Below are 9452 nucleotides of genomic sequence, written 5' to 3' on the forward strand. Positions count from 1 at the left end.
GAGGCGGTCCAAAACCTTTACGATTTTAGTATAAAGGTTTGAAAAATCGGTTTTTTGCCTGTGAGGCGGTTTGAGGCGGTCTGAGGCGGTCCGAGGCGGTCAAACCTTTAAGGCGGGTCAAACTTCGATGGCAAAAATCGATCAAAAATCGTTTTTTTTTTTATTTTTTTTATTTTTATAAATCAAAATAAAAGTTAGGATTTTAATAAAAAAAAAAAAAAAAGGAGTTTATGCTTTATTTTGTTTATGTTAATTATTATTGTTAAAGAACTAATGATGTATGCCAAGAATGTATGTAAATTCAAAAAAAATTGCCTTTTTATTTATATTTTATAAGGATATTTATGTATTATGATCTTATTATTATTAAACTTTTATTATGTTATTAGAATATATATACATGATGGAGATATAACTATGTTTAAATATTTTTTATCTATGTTTTGAGTATTTACAAATAATATCTACAAATATATTATATTAAATTTTAAAAACCGATTTATTTCCGATTTATCACCGATTAATCACCGCCGCACCGATTAATCGTGAGTCGGTGCCTGACCGACTCGGACCCGATAACCGCTTTTTACAACCTTGCTTTTTACTATATTTTATTACTTATACTCTATATTTTTTTATTTTTTGTTCTTCAAATCCGGCAATCGGCCACCCCTATTCGATCACCCATGATCATATCCGACAATCCTTCGACCACTCATGATTAGATCCGGCCACCCACTACTAAGTCTGTGAAGGTTCGCTCAAATCTAGCCACAAATAACCAACTCAGTGGTGATTCGAGACGTTGTGGCCGAAAACCGAGTTCCTTGACTGACTCGTCGGTTCTCTTGTTTTACCTGGTCGAACCGGATTTTGGTCATTCGACCCCGATTTTTTATTTTTCCGATTTTAGATGTTAGACCAGACAACTATATCAGTGGGTCACGGTCGAACCGGTCCGACCGGCCTGTTCGGTCCGATTCTAACAACATTGTTCCAAACCAAAAGTTTAATTCGCTGTCCAATACAAGTAGATCCTTACATGCACCTTAAATCAGTATCAAATCGGTAATACAAAATTTCCTGTGGATATAAATGCTGTGGAAATGGGGAAGACTACTTTTTGAATTTTGAAAAATTTCTCGAAGTCTCAATTATCTATTTGTAGGAATTGATTACCAATTCAAATTAGTTATTGAATCAATTAAGCTCAACTTTTTTCAATTCATAAACATTATTTAAAGATATGAATTGATTAAGTTAAACTATTAATAATAACGAATTAATCAAATTAACTATGCATGATTAAAGTAATATTTTTTTAATTGAAATTTAGCATTAAAAAAATAATAAAATTTAAGTTGTACAAATTATAAGAATCAAACCATAGATCGCAAAATTTAATCATTTTTTAGATTTACATTTTATTCAAATATTTGAATTGAATCGTAATGAAGCTCAATGCTTTCAAATTTTTTTCTTTATTGTACTTCAGAAAAATGAAAATCCGGTTTATAGCCGGAACTGTCCCGGACATGTCAAAACCCGCCGGGACCCATCCCGGAGCCAGATCCAGACCCGCCTCCACGTGGGTCGAGTTCACCCCTTCTAAAACTCGAACCTGGACCCGGCCCGAACCACCCTGTGGCCATGCCTATTTCACTTAATGGTTGGGGCCCACTTGCTGCTTGCGGCGGTGGTGGAGGTCGCCTTTTTCGTTTTAGTGAAGTCCATATTTGATAATTTTGATTGGAGCTATGATCTGAAATTATAGAAAGACTCGTAATGCTCGTGATATATTAAAGGGCGAATTGCAAAAACGCCCATGACAAGTACACTTAATTAAAAAAGGGATATTCAACTGTTTTTACCTTGCGAATATTTCAACACATCAATACTTATATGCAACGAAGGAAAACTCTCATATATACAAAAATTACCCTAACTCTTTGAAACCATGGTTTTCAGAACTGGACCGGACCGGACGGTCCGACCGGGAACCGGTGCCACGCCGGGTTGGTTCATCACTGAAAACTGGGAAAGATAGAAACCGGGGTCAAAAGGTCGAAATCCGGTTCGACCGGACAAAACCTGTAAAACCCAGAACTAGTGGAAAACCCCGGTTTTTGCTCAAAATAGCTTGGATGGCAGAATCAAGGCAGAGAATGACCGTGGGAGTTTGTATTTGAATGGTGAGGGTCGGGAATGACAAGATTCCGGTGGTCGGTGCCGGATCTGTAGAAGTTTGTAAGGATCAGAAAAAAAATGAGAGAGGTTTGAAAAGGAGATGCTTGGCCGGAAGATGGAAAAAAAAAAAAAAAAACAAGGGAATAAGGATGGAGGTGCATGCAGGGGCGAGTCCACCCCTTTGGGAGGGTGGACTCAAGCCCACCCTTAAATTATAAAATTTACCCCAAATTATACCTATATATCTATTAAGCCCATCCAATATTTATTAATTAGTTCATCCAAAATTCAAATTAATGCAAAAAAAATAAAAACACCAATTATTATTAATTAGTCACCCCAAATTCAAAATTATGCAAAAAAAACCCTTTTTTTCTTCTTCTTCTTCTTCTTCTTTTTTTTTTTTTTTTTTTTTCCTATTTTTTTATTTTGTCACAAAAAAGTCCTAAATATTTTCTTATTGATATTTTTTAGAGACGTGCTATTTCCACCCTCAAAATATCATATTTCACCACCAAATTAAATATATTTCTTATTTTACCCATTTCTTCATCTTTCACCCGTGTTCTGTAGAAATTCATAAATTGTTCACCACCAAATTAATTAGAATATTCACAAAAAAAAAAAAAAAAATCCATCATTTTCCACTAGAATCTTTACCAACAAATCCCGCAACCTCCACCTTTAAGTGAACAATACCTTCGGCAGAGAAAAACGCCCCCAGGTCAAAAAGAACAAAAATTCACGTTCTTTGAGAAATAAATTAAGAGCGCTCGTGTATAAAAAAGTAAATTAAAAAAACCCACAGATTTTTGATACTGATGATTTCGGGGGATAAAATAAAAAAATGGGTTACATTTCAATCATCGCAATCTGCCCAAAAAACTGATTCAAATTGGACGAATATTAGAATATTGTCTACCCTTTTAGGATTAATTTTGGGAAGATCAACCGTTGGCTAACTATATCAAATTTAAAGTTCACAATTTTGTTGTGCAAAATTGAATGAAAGAAATGCTCCATTAAACAAGTTACATAATCTGCTGGTCATCATCTAATATGAAGTTTAAATATTTGTTATAAATATTTCATTGCAAAAAAAAAAAAAAAAAAAAAAAAACTTAGAACATAGAAGGATTAAGAGGATATAAGGAAGGGTGGTTGATTATAAATTTGAAAGGTATTTATGATATTTTATATAAATTAGTTGGTGAATTGAGATAATTTGGAGGTGAAAATATTATCATAACAAATAGGTAAGAAAAATCACATAAATTGGAATCAAATAGATTTTAACATAAAACATAAAAACTAACAAAAGAATAAGCTATTTCATAGCAACCAATTCTCAAGGACATCTCAAAGGATAGTACAGATATCTCTGAGTACATACTGAAAGTAAAATCACATAAAAATGATCAAAAAACATTTATCATTTAATGATGTATAAGAGAGTGGTAATACTCATAGTTGAATTAATAAGATTAAAACAGAGAAATATGTACTTAATGCTGGAAATGTAAAGTCACAGATAATCTTAAGACATCTCAAAGGGTAGTACAAACATCTTTGAGAATTACATACTGAAAGTAAAATCACATAAAAATGACCAAAATAACCTTTATCATTTAAGGATTTATAAGATAGTGGTAATACTCAAAGTTGAATTAGTAAAGTTAAAACATAAAAATATTTACTTAATCTTGGAAATGTAAAGTCACTGATAATATGGAACAAAATTATTTTTCAAAGTGACAGTGGAACAGAGAGAATATATCTCATGTGAATGTGTAAAACGTGCTTTGAATACACGAACACAATGAAATATTATGTAATGAAATTCACCGAAAGTATGATATAACAAACCGTGAAAGTACTATACATATGCAGATTATATACTAGTTGTATTCTAATATACATACATACCTAGAAAGTTTGTTCTTCCTTGAACTTGTAGAAAAACAAGCAACGTGAGTATCACAATAATCAACTTTCTGAACCGTTTCATATTTCCTTATTAGATGTATATTAAAATGAGATAAACTTCTTAGCAAAAATTTATAGATTTTATCAAATACAAGGAAAGACTTGGATATTTATTATTTTTTCTTTATTTTGCAATACTTTATTGAATTTTTCCTGCTGACTTAAAGAGTTTATATGGTCAACTATGCCCAGGCACAACTTCATATAGAATTTAATCAACGGTGTTTGTAAGGCATCTCTTGAGTCTTGATTGGTTATACTAAATTGGTGGTTTTGAATAAATATTTTAATAAAGACTTATTTTGGAATTTTGGAAATTTCCCAAACAATGTGAAAATGGACTTTAAGGAGTCAATTTAGAAATTGTTAATTTTCTTTATTGATTTATTTATTTGTATTTATTTTTAATTATTTTATAGTCCTGGAACAATTTAAATTTAAATTTTGACCCCAAATTAGTGATTTCCTTTAGATGTGAACGGGTAGGTGACGGCGGGGACCACATGTGTTCAAAATTGAACTTTTGAGGTGTATTTTGTTCAGTTTAGAACAACGGAGACCAGAAGTGGAATCGGGTGAAACACGAGGGACGATATTGTAACTCTCCCTAACAAATACTATGTTGCAACTATTACATCTAACATGTAAAAGTATAATAAAAAGATACAAAATATATATAAAGTTGATCAGATACAAATGTATCTTATATTTACAAGGGCCTATAAATAAAAATTCACTAATTCAGTTTTTTAGTATACAATAACCGGACTTATTAAAACACTGAAGACTCCCTCGTTATGTAATACACCTATAATGTATCACTATGCCAAAACACGACACCGACAACAAAAATTTGCGAGGAAAAGAGGGTATGGGTGACGAAAGTTCAACAGTTGCGACGAACACAAATCGTTGCAAATGCGACCAAAAAAGTCGCCAAACGACTCGTCGCAAAGCGTGCAAGGAAATATTATTTTCGTCGCAGAATATTGCGACTCTTCCATTTTTGCCAATTTACTTTCTTGGGCGACGAAATTTGACAATCTTCGCAAATCTCCTAGCCATCTTGCGACGATTGTGCAAAAAAGGTCGCAATTGTTTTGTACAAATTTTCGATGAAAATGGTTTTCCTCGCAACTGTGTATCCACTTATTTGCAACGTTTTTACAAAAATGTCGCAAGTTTTTTTTTTGGGCACTGAATATTAAATGATAAACTAACCTGTAATTAAATTTCAATTTAAAAAAAAAATTAATTACCAATTCTAAAAATGCAAAATTAATTATTAGGTCAAATAACACATCACATTAAATTTTATTCCATCGTATTAAAATTTAAATATTAAGTAAAATACACTAGGTCAAATATGAAGTTAATAGTTCACAACTTAGATGGAATTGCACTGACCACTGGAAATATTGTACCATATTATTGAAGTTATCTATCTGTAAACAAAGAATAACTTTGGTAGTTATTTTTTAGATTTATTGTTTTAGCGCATTCAATGTATTCAACTGGACAAAGTAAAATAATTGTTTCATCGATGTTCAAAATAAAACTGTATTGTTTCTAGTTGTCATTAAATTACTTAATCTCATGAAATGGAGTCTTTTGGCACTTTGCACCCTAGAAAATCAATAATAACACTTTACACCTTCAAAACAAAATACATCATTCCCTAATGCACCTTCAATTGAATAAAGACAACTTCATTTTTATTGGGTTTTTTTTTCTTCCGGGTACAAAATAATAAATTAAAATTTTATTTTCTTTAAACTCCAACCTAATTTCAAGAGCACAAACTGCGAAAAAATAAAAATTACATCGGGTTATTGAAAAAAACTCTATTTTCTTACAAAATAAAATAAAATAAACTTTTATCACTAAATTATTCGATTGAGGGATCTTTTATCGTATTAGGTGGAAATATTAGGTAAAAAAATTTGGAAGAATATATGATTTTCAGATAACTTGATAAAGAAATAGCCGAAGAATTTTTTTTCGTAAAATATTTTTTTGTGATAAAAAATATAATTTTTAAATATGTTGATGAGATGTATTTTTATTTTTTCTCTTTATAGGCTCAAAATGATTTATTAACAAAAAAAACTGATTTGACATTTGACATTCCAAAAGAATATCACTAAAAATATTAAATTACATTTATTAGTTTTAAAAATTTATTTGTGATGCATTATGCATGATTTATTGTGTTTGAGGGTGCAAAGTGCTATTAATTTGTTTCGAGGTTGCAAAGTGCCAAAATGATAATTTCAAGGGTGGAAAGTAGGATTAAGCCTACATTTTTTTCTCTTTTAGTCCCTTTGTAGCCCAATTGATTATCTAATTAGAATAAAAAATAAGGTTTGACCAATTGGATAAGTAGGAGAAACAGTGGATGAATATTGAGCCATAATTGGACTCCATTTTTTTTGGTCATTGGTCATAGTGTTTGGTGAAAGAAGGAATTTGTTTCCTTAGATCTTTCCTTGTACAATTCGTTCTGAAAACCTTTTATATCCAAGACTTGGTCGGAGAGAAAATAACATTCAACTAATTGGATAAATAGTAGGGGAGAAAAACTGGATGAATATTGAGCCATAATGGGACACTCCAATTTGGTCATAGTGTTTGGTGGTGGAAGAAGGAATCTGTTTTCTTAGTTCTTCCTTGTACAACCCTTTGGTGTTTCAAGTAATTCCGCAATTAATATAGAATTTATCAAGAAAGCATGTGGTGGGGAATTATTTCAACTTGATCTGCCTAATTGGGCCAACGCAATGGGCCTATAATTTATTTACCTACTGGGTTACGAGCCCAATATTGAAGATCACATACCGCCGAGGCCCAATCACCTTCAAATAAGGTTTGAGCCTAACAATCTCAAAGTATAAATAACGATTTAATTCATTTATTAAAGGTACGCCCTATTATTTGAGTAATACGATGATTTGTATTCTCTCAACTACTTCTACAATACGCACGTCTGACTTGACCGTCGGAGGGGTTTCCGCCGGATCAACCCCCGACCTAGTTCACATGTTATCTGTTTGTAGGTATCTCAGGACCATCTAGCACGTGAGCAGTGATCCACTTTACTCTTCCAACTCCCTTTATCTTAACTATTTAAGATGATCTATTTATAGTATCATCACAACTAGCCAACAGTACTCATAACAGATGGTTTCACATTGATCACGTTCTTAGATTTTTAATTAATTGATAATTAAGTGGTCCACCTCATAAATATCTCATCATACATAAACCTTCCCGTACGCCCAAATCTAGAGGCTGGAAAAACTCTCAGTCAAGCTTGTATAAAACTCCATTACTACAGACTTGTCAAATTTATTGCTTAGAGCATAAAATGGTTACCAATAACTGTTTGTTTTTGAAAATCCTAAAGAAATCGTAAATTTCCACTTGAGACTTGGGAGCCAAGACATAGGAGAGAAGCTTTCTTTTCTAGGATTTTCCTCGTCGGCAACTTATTTCGGAAGTAGAGTTGACGGGCAATAAAATCTAATTATTCTAAAAAAATCATTGGTACCGAATTCGTAACATAGATGTTGCGAGAAGTGTGTGCAAAACTTAACAAAACATGCAGATGAATATAAGTAAACACAAGTATAAACTTTGTATCCACATGTAAATACTTGTGGACTACTTTTAAAGGCGAAACAATTAATATAAACAGTTTTACAAAACACACATTAGAGAAGTACTGATTTTCCCTATTATAAAACGATCTAACAAAGACTCTTCTTAATATGATCTCTAAACTCTTTGATCTTGAGTATTATCTAGAACCGTTAGACGTTGTTGAGCTAAATATCTAACACGCAAGTGCACGTATCGCTAAAAAGTAGTAAAAATGGACTCGTCAGAGTTGGATGTCGATCCCATAGGCAATATTAATGCTCAAATTATCTAATCATATCTACCGAATTCTACCAACTACATTCATTTTAACTGTCTGAGACAATAATTTTATTGTATTAATCAATTTTATCGTCTTGGCCTGCAATTTTGCTGTCTCCGACCGTAATATTACTGTCTCATGCAATAATATTATCGTCCCGAACAATAATATTACGGTAGAGAAAGCAAAATTGCAGACCGAGACGATAAAATTAATCAATACAGTAAAATTACTGTCGTAGACAGTTAAATTACTGTCTCCGACAGTTAAATTACTGTTGGAGACACTAATTTAACAGTCAAGACAGTAATATTGATTAAAATATTTTTTAAAAGAAAAATTAAAAACAAGTTTTCAAAAAATAAAAATAACAATAAAAGTCAACGCCGGAGACCGGCGGTCAACGGCGGCTAATCAGCGGTCTCTGGCAGTGGCGGGTCAAAATTGGGATAAGGGTCAAAATTGGTTAATTGGTGAAATTGGGGTGTAAATCATGAAATTGGAGTTAAATTAGGGTTTCAAGGAATTGAGGGTATTTTTGGTATATATAAAAGGGTTTTCCATGTAAACAAGTTTAAATGAGCTGGATTTATTTGGAAGACAAAAAAGTTGCATGTCCCTTTTTTAAGGGTTAAATACAGTTTGTACCCCTGTACTATCACCACTGTCGCATTTACCCCATGTACTATGAAATGCGACAAAACAGCCCATCACCTTAACAGTCAACTCTCACATCTCTAACGACGTTAGTTCACTAAGCTAAAATACAGTTACCTTTTTACCCTTACTTTTATTTAATAGAAATACAATTTTCTAACTTGGGGAAAAAAAATTGAACACGACATAACATTAGCGGAGAAGAGAGAACATAAGTGAGAAACTTGAGAAACTTTCCCCTCCTTCCTTTCATCCTCTCCACTGTAATTGAACACAACATAGACGTTTTTGAACTTCTCCACTATGTAATTGAACACAACATAGACGTTTTTGAAGCAATTCGAAGAGAACTTGGTGCAGACAAAGGTAAGTTCTCAAATTATCTCGTAATTTAGGGTTAGGATTGTTTGGTGGTTTTTGTCGTAATTTGGGTTTAGATCTTCAAGGATTGGGTTAAAGACCTATTTTTAGAGAATTATCAACAAAAGACTTATGGTTTTTGGTTAGTATTCACAATACAAGCTCTATTTTGTATTTAAAATTATGTTCTTTTGGATTTGGATATTTTGGGGTTGAAGGGTCAGGAATTTTGGGAATTTTTGAATTTTTTTTAAATTTATTTTCGAGAATCTATTTCGAAAGGGCTTTGAGAGAGAGTTTCTATATTCAATAGATTTTTGGGGATTTTTGTGTTAGGGAT

Source organism: Erythranthe guttata, chromosome 7 (assembly GCF_056151865.1).
Source record: "Erythranthe guttata isolate IM_541 chromosome 7, IM_541, whole genome shotgun sequence".
NCBI lineage: Eukaryota > Viridiplantae > Streptophyta > Magnoliopsida > Lamiales > Phrymaceae > Erythranthe > Erythranthe guttata.